We start from the raw sequence: 9405 nt of genomic DNA, 5'->3' as shown, positions 1-9405 counted from the left end.
CCTTCATCTTTTATTCCGTTATTCATGACGTTTTTATCACGTCTCTATGTTGCGAAAGTATCATCCAGATCCTTCTCAAATTCGTCAGCCTGACGAAGCCAAGCTGGACGAGAATCTAAGCTACTTTGAGCGACCGATTCAGATACTTGATCAGAAGGAGAAACAACTCAGGACCAAGTTGATTTCTTTGGTGAAAGTGCAGTGGAGCCGTCACGGAGTCTAGGAAGTGACTTGGGAGACAGAATCCGACATGATACAACGTTTTCCTGAGTTATTCGGATGACGTGAGTTCTTCTTACTGTCTTTTGTTCTTTATTCTATCTTATGTGATTGATTCTTATTGATTTCGAGGATAAAATCTCTTCTTAGAGGGGGGATTGTAAAGCCTCAAATCTATCTTAATTGAGTTTATTTGAGATAATCAGAGATTACAGAGTTCAAGAGCCGACTTTATTTTGATCAGGGTCTATTTTGCAATTTTTGGATTTTTCATGGAATAAAATGCAAATTTGAGTTTTTATATATTATCTACACTTGGTTGAGTTGAAAATTCTTCTTCTCCTTCCTCTTTTTCCTCTTCTTAGCCATCTCCACCATTAGAGGCGCCCCAAAGCTTCTCCAAGCTTTCATATTTCTCCCCGAGCTCGATCCGTCCGTTAGAATTTATTTCTGAAGGCAAATTAGCAATCACAGCAGCTAGAGCTTCGTTCCATCGTAAGTTTTTCTACGATCAGCTAGACTTCTATTTTTGGATGTTTTTAGAATCGATTGAGTTTCGGTTATGTTGTTCTTCAACGAGTTCTTATCGTTTATTCTCAGTCGGTTTTGAATTAGAGCGTCATTTGGAATTGTTATGATTTTTGGAAGCAAATTTCAAAAATGGGGGTTTTGTGATTTGTTGGAATCGGATTGTTATTGTTGTATTAGCATTTCTTTGAGTTGTTTTCAATGTTGTACTACTGTCTACATTTTTGGTTTGATCAGTTCATAGACGCTATGAACGCCGGTTTGAGTTTTGAGATTTTTGAATCGTTATGAGTTGTAGAACTTTGGCTTTTGCGTTTGTTCGTCGTTGTTGATCATATTTGTCTCCGTACAGATTCGTTTGAAGTTTATTGAACCAGAGTTAGCAGCATTCGATCATCAAAGAGTTAGACGAAGAACGGTAAAGAGATTACCTTATATAACCTTTTATTTTAGCTTATCCAGAGTTGGAGCTATTTATATCGAAAGGTACAAGCAATCATCGTATAGCTAAATAGCACACTCGAGACAGTTGGTTCTTGAGTTTTCCCTTAAATCACATACTTGCATCAATACTTGTTCTAGAATTAGGGACATGTATTTTGTTGTTTGAGCTTTGTTATAGGGCTTAATATTTATGTTTTCTTATGCATTCATCTTGAGCCAAACCTTTGATTTCAGCGGGCAGAACGACCCTTTTTGTTAGACGTTTTGGGGGCTATACTGCGAGTGCCTGGGTGTAGAAGTTCACTTAGTGTCAGCATACTCCTTATAGTCGCACCAAAGTCTAGGGGAGTGGGATACGTGGCACCACCTCGATTGGGAGAGTCGGTGAGTCCTTACGTGATCTCATCCTCGGGATCCCAAAAGCATAGCAGCAATCCATTTGTTTATCCGAGTTGATATCCAAATTTTAAATGCATGCATTCATTCGTATTAACTTGATTATGTTTTCTTGAAAGCATGTTGTTGATATATTACTTGATATTGCATGTTATGTTGCTTTTACTGGGAATATCTTTCTCACCGGTTTATCCGGCTGTTGCTTTGTTTTGTATATGTAATTTGGCAACAGGTGGGGCAGGATCAAGTTAGCGAAGACCTGGTTAGCATCAAGAGTGAGAAATAGAATTGGGAACTCGGTTTATATGTCGAATCAGCATGTCAATCTAGTTTATGATTTGAAGCATGTTGGAACTCAAACTTGTTGTTTTTTGTAGTTTCTATTATTCGAATATTGTGGATCGAATGTTGTCGTTGCATGTATTATGAACCTTGTTATGCATTGAATGTATTGGAGTTGAGCTTTGGCAAGTATTTCTGTTGTTGTTTAGTTCTGTACTGTCACCTCTCGATCGGTAGAGTTTGACCGATCGAGCGGTGGACTTTGGGCCAAGTTTCTATTTTGGCATTTGATTGCCCGCTCGATCGGTTTGAAATCTTACCGATCGAGTCGGCGCTGGTTTTCATTCCGGGCAGCAAGTTTGGAATTTCTTGCTCACTCGATTGGTTGAGTTCTACCGACCGAGCGACGGCACCCTTTTAAAAAAAATTATTTCTTTCTTATTTCTTTCAGTCTTGGATCTTGTATGCTTAATTATTGTTTAATCCGAGATTTGTTGTTTAGAACCGAGGTCTCAAACATTTTTAGTCACTTGATTATCTTAAACCAAAGATCGGGTTACTAAAAATATAATGATTTATTTATAGACATCTATTGGACGATCTGAATCTCTGTATGCCATGACATGTCAACGTCGTCTTGACACATAAATTGACAGCTGCGTTCGGACGGTCTGAACTCATTATCATTAGATTTGATCCCCTGTGTATCCATGCTTTTTTATACCTCACAATCTGCATGACCTAAATTTACTTCAGACGTTCCTATATACATTTGGTAGATCCAATCTCGTTCGGTGCGTAGAAATTAACTTCTGTGGATCTGAACATTTCGGAGGGTTCCGAACTCAAATCCTTTGGTTACGAACTATTTGATCGTTTAACTTATTTAATTAATGACCCGTTAATCTTGTATAAAATTTTAATCACGTAAAATGGTACATAAGTCACTAAATTGTTTTTATTAATAATCTCAAAGAATTAAACTTTATGATAAAAACTCATTTCTCTAAAATTCTAAATTTACAATACTTAAATTTAGATAATCCAAAAACCACAAATTTGAGTATAAAAATTTAATAAAAATTAAAATTCTTTAAGGGAGATGCTCTAAGATTTGGATTTGGTCATTCAATAAGTTGAATAGTGCAATAAATAGGTTTTTCAAAGATTCATTTTGATATTGTTAGAGTATTAACAAGAAAATCATAACTCGGAGTTTATCCAGTGACATCGAAAGGTAGCAGCTGCAAAGTTTTCACGTCATAACAAAATGATAAGTCATAAACTCACATATTATCTCTAGAAATCACTAATTATAGGATGAGAGAGAGAGAGAGAGAGAGTGAGAAGAGAGAGAGAGAGAAGTTGAGGAATTGGCAAACAAAAGTGAAACTCTCGGACCTTACTTATAGACTGCGATCGGAACATACGATCTCTAGTTCGAAGCTTTCCAACATACTTTGGAACTTTCAATTGTCCTTCCGAAATCCCTATGACGAATGTGTGTCTCTGATTGGATAACAAACTACTGCCAACACAGTTCAGATTTTCCAAACCCTATCTCGAAGCTTCTAAACTTAGTCATGTCCAATCACCAATAAAAACCCATATACCTATATGACTGCAAGGAGATTCAGAGCTTTCGATCTGCAGTACAGATACATCTGATCTTCGTACATGGCTTCTGAACTGCTCTTTAGAGCTTCCGGACTGTCCCAACACAAGAACCCTTGGGAAACAATTTCCGATTGTTCTGAATCCGATTTTCATCTTCATAAATCCAATTGAGGATCTCTTATCATGTCTTAAACCTTTAAATATGTTTATTCAGTTGATTAGCTTAATCCGAAGATCGGGTTACTACAAATATAATGAATTATTTTATGCATCGATCGGACGATCCGATCTCTGCATTCGATGACATGTCAATGTCGTCTTGACAACTAAATGTACATTTGTGTTCGAATGGTCTGAACTCGTTATCATTAGATTTGTTTCCCTATGTATCCATGCACTTTTGATACCTCACAATCTTCATGACCTAAATTTACTTCAGACGTTTCTATCTACATTTAGTAGATCCAATCTCGTTTTGGTGTGTTGAAACTGACGTCGGTGGATCTGAACACTTTCCGACGGGTCCGAACCCAAATCCTTAGCTTAGTTAAGGCTTTTTGGTCAGTAATAGTGATATGGTAAATATCTGTTTGTAGGCTTGGACCCTAAACTTGTGCTACTAGGACTACCTTAGTGAGGTACGTAAGTACTGACTAAGATAGTCAGTGAGTATGCATGCTTATATGTTGCATTTTATGTGTCATGATACATGTTTTAAGGTTTTGATAGGTTATGTTGCATGTGTTTATTCATGATGAGCCGAGACTCTTTCAAGATATCCTTTGTAGTATGGTCTCTCAGTCCTATATTTCTTGATTATATTGTTTGACACCGTGAGGACTCCATGTTGACAGGGATTGACGCTACCGTTATCTGGACGAGTGTGGATTTATCTAGCGGAGTTGACCCCAAATGGTTCTACATAATCATCTGCGCGTTGACTGAGCAAGAATTATGATAACCAGTACCCAGTCATTTGCATTCATCATACTAGGTTTGTATATACTTGCTTATCGTATTGAGCATAGTCGCTCATATCCAGTGTTTTGTTCTTGAACACCCTATTCGAGTTATACATATATGAAAATAGTTTTAGAATAAACATATATTAAAAAATAAAATTGTTATAATATTTTATTTTAGAAAAATTTATGTGATTTGGATTTTTTTTAAAAATAATATTTAATATTTAATGGTGGAGGATATATGAGATTTATTAAATTATTTAAGGATATTTTAGAGAGATAAAATGTTAAAATAAGATCTTTTTGAAAAAAGTACATCCCTCCTTACTTTTTATAAAAACAGCTTATAAGCTGCTCAAACAGCTTATTTTGACATCTCATAAGCTGTTTCTAAAAAAATTTACCAATTTATATGAGCAAAGCCAGATATTTTTTAAACTTAAATTTATTTTTTAAAAAATATTATTTTATCAATTGATTTTATATTTTAGTTAAAAAAGTTTTTTAAAAAATGTATATTTCGTTAATTAAAAATATTATCTAAATTTTAACACCTAATTAAAAATTCCGATTGCGTTATTGCTCATGAAATAGGATTCAATGTGCTTTCACACCCTAATTATTTTATTTTAAAATTTGAGTTAGCGTGATGCATAAGTCAAACAAATTAAGATAGACAACTTTTTCCTTTGAAGCCCAATAGCTATCGGCTCGTTGACTTTCTAGTGTTTCTGGGCTCGTGAGCAGCTCAGTTTATAACAATTATTGATTTTATTTCCATTATTTTTAAATTTAATTTTTTTTGAAAATATATAAAGAATTAGATAAATGATTTGTTTTCTAGTAAAAATCATTTTGATTGCAAGTTTTGTATCTATTGATTGGTTTTTAATTTTAAATATGTGGGCACATGATCAATTTGTTTTTTCCTTTTGAGTTTGGGAAGAATTATCATAATTAGGTCTCGAACTCAAGTCCATACCAGGAACCTTTGATTTCAGATAATCTACACGTCATCTACCAAAAATTTTAAATCATAGTGTATTACATTATAACATAAATAGAGAGATAAATTTTGGGTCCAAAGTGACTATAATATATTTTTTTTAGTACGATGACTTTTATCTTTTAAATTCAGATCAAAAGTGATTGATAAAATTGAGAGATGTCAAGATGCGTGTCTCAGGAAGAAAAAATTAAAAAAAAAAAACAATAATAATAATAATAATAATAATAATAATGACATGATTTCCGAATACAATTTGATCTAAAGGATTATAATGCACAAAATTTATAACTATTAATCAGTTAGACTGCGTTTACTTGCCTTGATAAATGAAGGATAACATAGATAATACCAACTAATCCTATGTTTACTTGCAAAATTGAAAAATGGTATAAATCTTTAGGTCCATTAATGATAGGATTGAGAGATAATTTTTAGTCCTAAATTTTTAATGGGATTATAAATATTATGGAGTGAGAGAATGAAAAAAATCAATTATGGAATGATTATGGATAAATATAATATGTTTAGTTGGATGGATTAATTTTGGGATTGAAATGATAATTAAGAACAAATTACGATTTCACCCTTTAGCTATCATAATAATCATATGTTCAATCCCATCATTCAAAGTAAACGTAGCCTTAGGAAAATATAGAGTCCCAAGTATTATTTTACCAAATGAAAATACGAAATACAATTCCAATGTTCGATGATCCTCCGGAATACAAAATAACAAAACACAACAGAGGCAACATTATTATGCTGAAAAAGCACTCCAAACACAAAACAAAATGGATATTTCAAACTAATAGGTAGAAATTGAGAACAAGAAACGCAATATCTTTATCTGCTTACCAGAATAAAGACTTGATAATCAGGAGACTGAGAAGTGTTTCCGATTAGAAACATTTCCTGTGCACAATCGAAGGGCCGGATTCGTCATACTCTGCCTTTGCTATCCACATCTGTAGTCAATGAATCAATCATAAATCATGGATCAGTAACGCTTGTATAAAGTGTTCAAACAAAGTATAAATCATGCTAGTGTGGCTTGTGTTGTTCTGCGTGTTCTCTTGTGCTTGATTGGCACACGAGCTTACCTGCTGGAAAGTACTGAGGGATGCCAAGATGGACCCTCCGATCCAAACACTGTACTTCCTTTCGGGTGGAGCTACAACCTTAATCTTCATGCTACTAGGAGCAAGAGCAGTGATTTCTTTGCTCATTCTATCAGCAATGCCAGGAAACATGGTAGACCCACCACTCAGCACAATGTTTCCGTACAGATCCTTTCTGATATCAACGTCACATTTCATAATAGAATTGTATGTTGTCTCGTGGATACCAGCAGCTTCCATCCCAATCATGGAGGGCTGGAAAAGGACCTCAGGGCATCTGAAACGTTCGTTGCCAATAGTGATAACTTGCCCATCGGGCAACTCAAAGTTCTTCCTCAATGCTGGAGCTTGTTTTTGCTAATTCCATTTCCTGCTCAAAATCAAGAGCAATGTAGGCCAGTTTCTCTTTCATGTCCCTCACAATTTCCCTCTCGGCCGATGTGGAGAATGTGTACCCACGCTCTGTGAGGATTTTTGCAAAGTGCTCAGTGAGGTCACGACCAGCGAGATCAAGTCGAAGAATAGCATGTGGAAGAGCATATCCTTCATAAATGGGGACTGTATGACTGACACCATCACCAGAGTCCATGACAATGCCTACACGAATGAAAGTGATTGTAAACAAGAAACAGGAAAAATAAGAAGTAACTAGACATTTATTCCCTGCTGATACCACACAGGAAAAAGGATGCGCTCAACTATTTTACACGTTTCATAGAAGACAGTGGATGGTTGGAGTTGAATTTGCTATGGTATCCATCTAAGAATTGCAATACCATATTCAATGTGTATTTGACTTACCAGTGGTACAACAACTATACGATGTTCATCTAAGAACTGCAATACTTATTCAGCATGCACTCAATCTGAAAAAAATGAAATTGGGAATCGAGTCATCCGACTGACCTGTGGTACGACCACTAGCATACAGGGACAGGACAGCCTGTATGGCAACATACATGGCCGGGGAGTTGAAGGTTTCAAACATTATCTGAGTCATCTTCTCCCTATTGGCTTTTGGATTGAGAGGTGCCTCAGTGAGGAGAATTGGGTGCTCTTCAGGGGCAACAACGGAGTTCATTGTAGAACGTATGATGCCAGATCTTCTCCATGTCATCCCAGTTACTAACGATGCCATGCTCAATGGGGTACTTCAAAGTAAGAATACCACGCTTGGACTGGGCCTCGTCCCCAACATATGCATCTTTCTGCCCCATGCCAACCATCACACCTGTGTGACGTGGGCGGCCTATAATGCTGGGGAACACAGCCCTTGGAGCATCATCTCCAGCAAACCCAGCCTAAAATATCATTAAGTCAGCTCTCCACATAAATATTCAATTTATGAGAAACCAACCTCTGTTGACAGAGTATCCTGTTTGAAGTAAATAGATTTTCTGGACAACGGTTGTTACCTTGACCATTCCAGTTCCATTGTCACAAACAAGTGGTTGAATGTCCTCTCCGTCTGCCATTTACCTGTACGCATGCAAAAAGTATGACATTTCATAAGATTGTAAGGCCGATGTAACATTTTAGATTAGTTTGTAATAAAATTCTTTCCAGTATGCAAGGCACAATAATTACTCATACAAGAACATGACATCACTGTTTTATCAGTTATCAAGATCTGCATGACCAAAAATCTCCCAGTTTCCCAGTGCAAACACATGCTATTTGATGCACAACCAGTGAACGCTAAATACATTAACATACATACCAGCACAATGTAAAATAATCGATTTCAGCAGTGAAGGGATAATGCAATTGCTTATCAATGAGAAACATGAACATGAAACTTGGCAAGAGTTGTTTCGTGATCAACAAATACGAGATAAGGAATTGTAGTTTTAAACTGTTTCTCCCTGTTTCTATTTTTTGATAGGTTACAGCAAATACCCCCAATTAACAATAATTTTCAACCCACTCCTCAAAGAAACTCTTAGCCACGTCTGTGCGTTTTTTTGAAAAAAAAAAATCCATCTCACAAGAATTGATAACCTTTCTTCAAGTCCAACCAAATACCACCAGTCTCTAGTATAATGTAGCCACAAATTTTGTTCACATACAGCTCAATCCACCAAAATCCGTATAATAATCTATCCCAGAAAAGATCAACTGGGATCAAACAGATCATATATTTGTACAACATCACGCATCGAAATCAAGAAATGGGAAACAAAAAGATCAAAATTCAGAGATCTAATACATGCACTCAAGAAATGCTAATCAGAAAACAAGAAATGTATGAGAAAAGAGAAGAGAATGCGATCACCTTGTTTGGGTGATTTTCAGCAGAGCCCTAGAAACGGAGGAATGAGAATAATAAGAATGATTGGGGGAATGCTGGAGAATGTATTGTGGTGTAGTTTCCACAAATTAAGCGCCTAACGATTCAAAAATGGGAATGAGTGAACGCAAATGAAATGCAAATGTGAAGGAAATTGAAGGTACCTTTAAAGCCACCTACACTCTCGCTTTATCCCCGATTGACCCTCGTTTCATCAAACAATTTTTTTTTATATAAAAAGATTTATTTTAAATAATTTTTTTTTCCAAAACAACCTTCAAATAAGGTTTTCAGAGAGGTTTTGTCGTTTTGGTAGATAAGATCATAGCATATGGGTAATACTCAAATTATCCATCCAACGGTTCGTATTTTTAAATATAGGCGTAATTACTTATATATTATTGACATGGCAAATCATGGAACATTAGATCTATCATTTGAGTATTACTCATATGCTAGGTTGAAATCTACGGTTTTGTACATGCTGCCCATGGGGTAGTACCTAGGATTGCAAACGAATTGAGCCGGTTCGTGAGT

At 35.7% G+C, this 9405-nt stretch overlaps 1 pseudogene; it reads right to left on the bottom strand.

The window, feature by feature from the left end:
• Positions 1–6107: 6107 nt before the first annotated feature.
• On the bottom strand, positions 6108–9062 carry LOC140870720 (actin-like; annotated as a pseudogene).
• Between the last annotated feature and the right edge of the window lie 343 nt (positions 9063–9405).

Source organism: Henckelia pumila, unplaced genomic scaffold (assembly GCF_033568475.1).
Source record: "Henckelia pumila isolate YLH828 unplaced genomic scaffold, ASM3356847v2 CTG_19:::fragment_3, whole genome shotgun sequence".
NCBI classification, from domain to species: Eukaryota; Viridiplantae; Streptophyta; class Magnoliopsida; order Lamiales; family Gesneriaceae; genus Henckelia; species Henckelia pumila.
The sequence above is the reverse complement of the archived record's forward strand: the minus strand, read 5'-3'. Positions and strand labels throughout refer to the sequence as shown.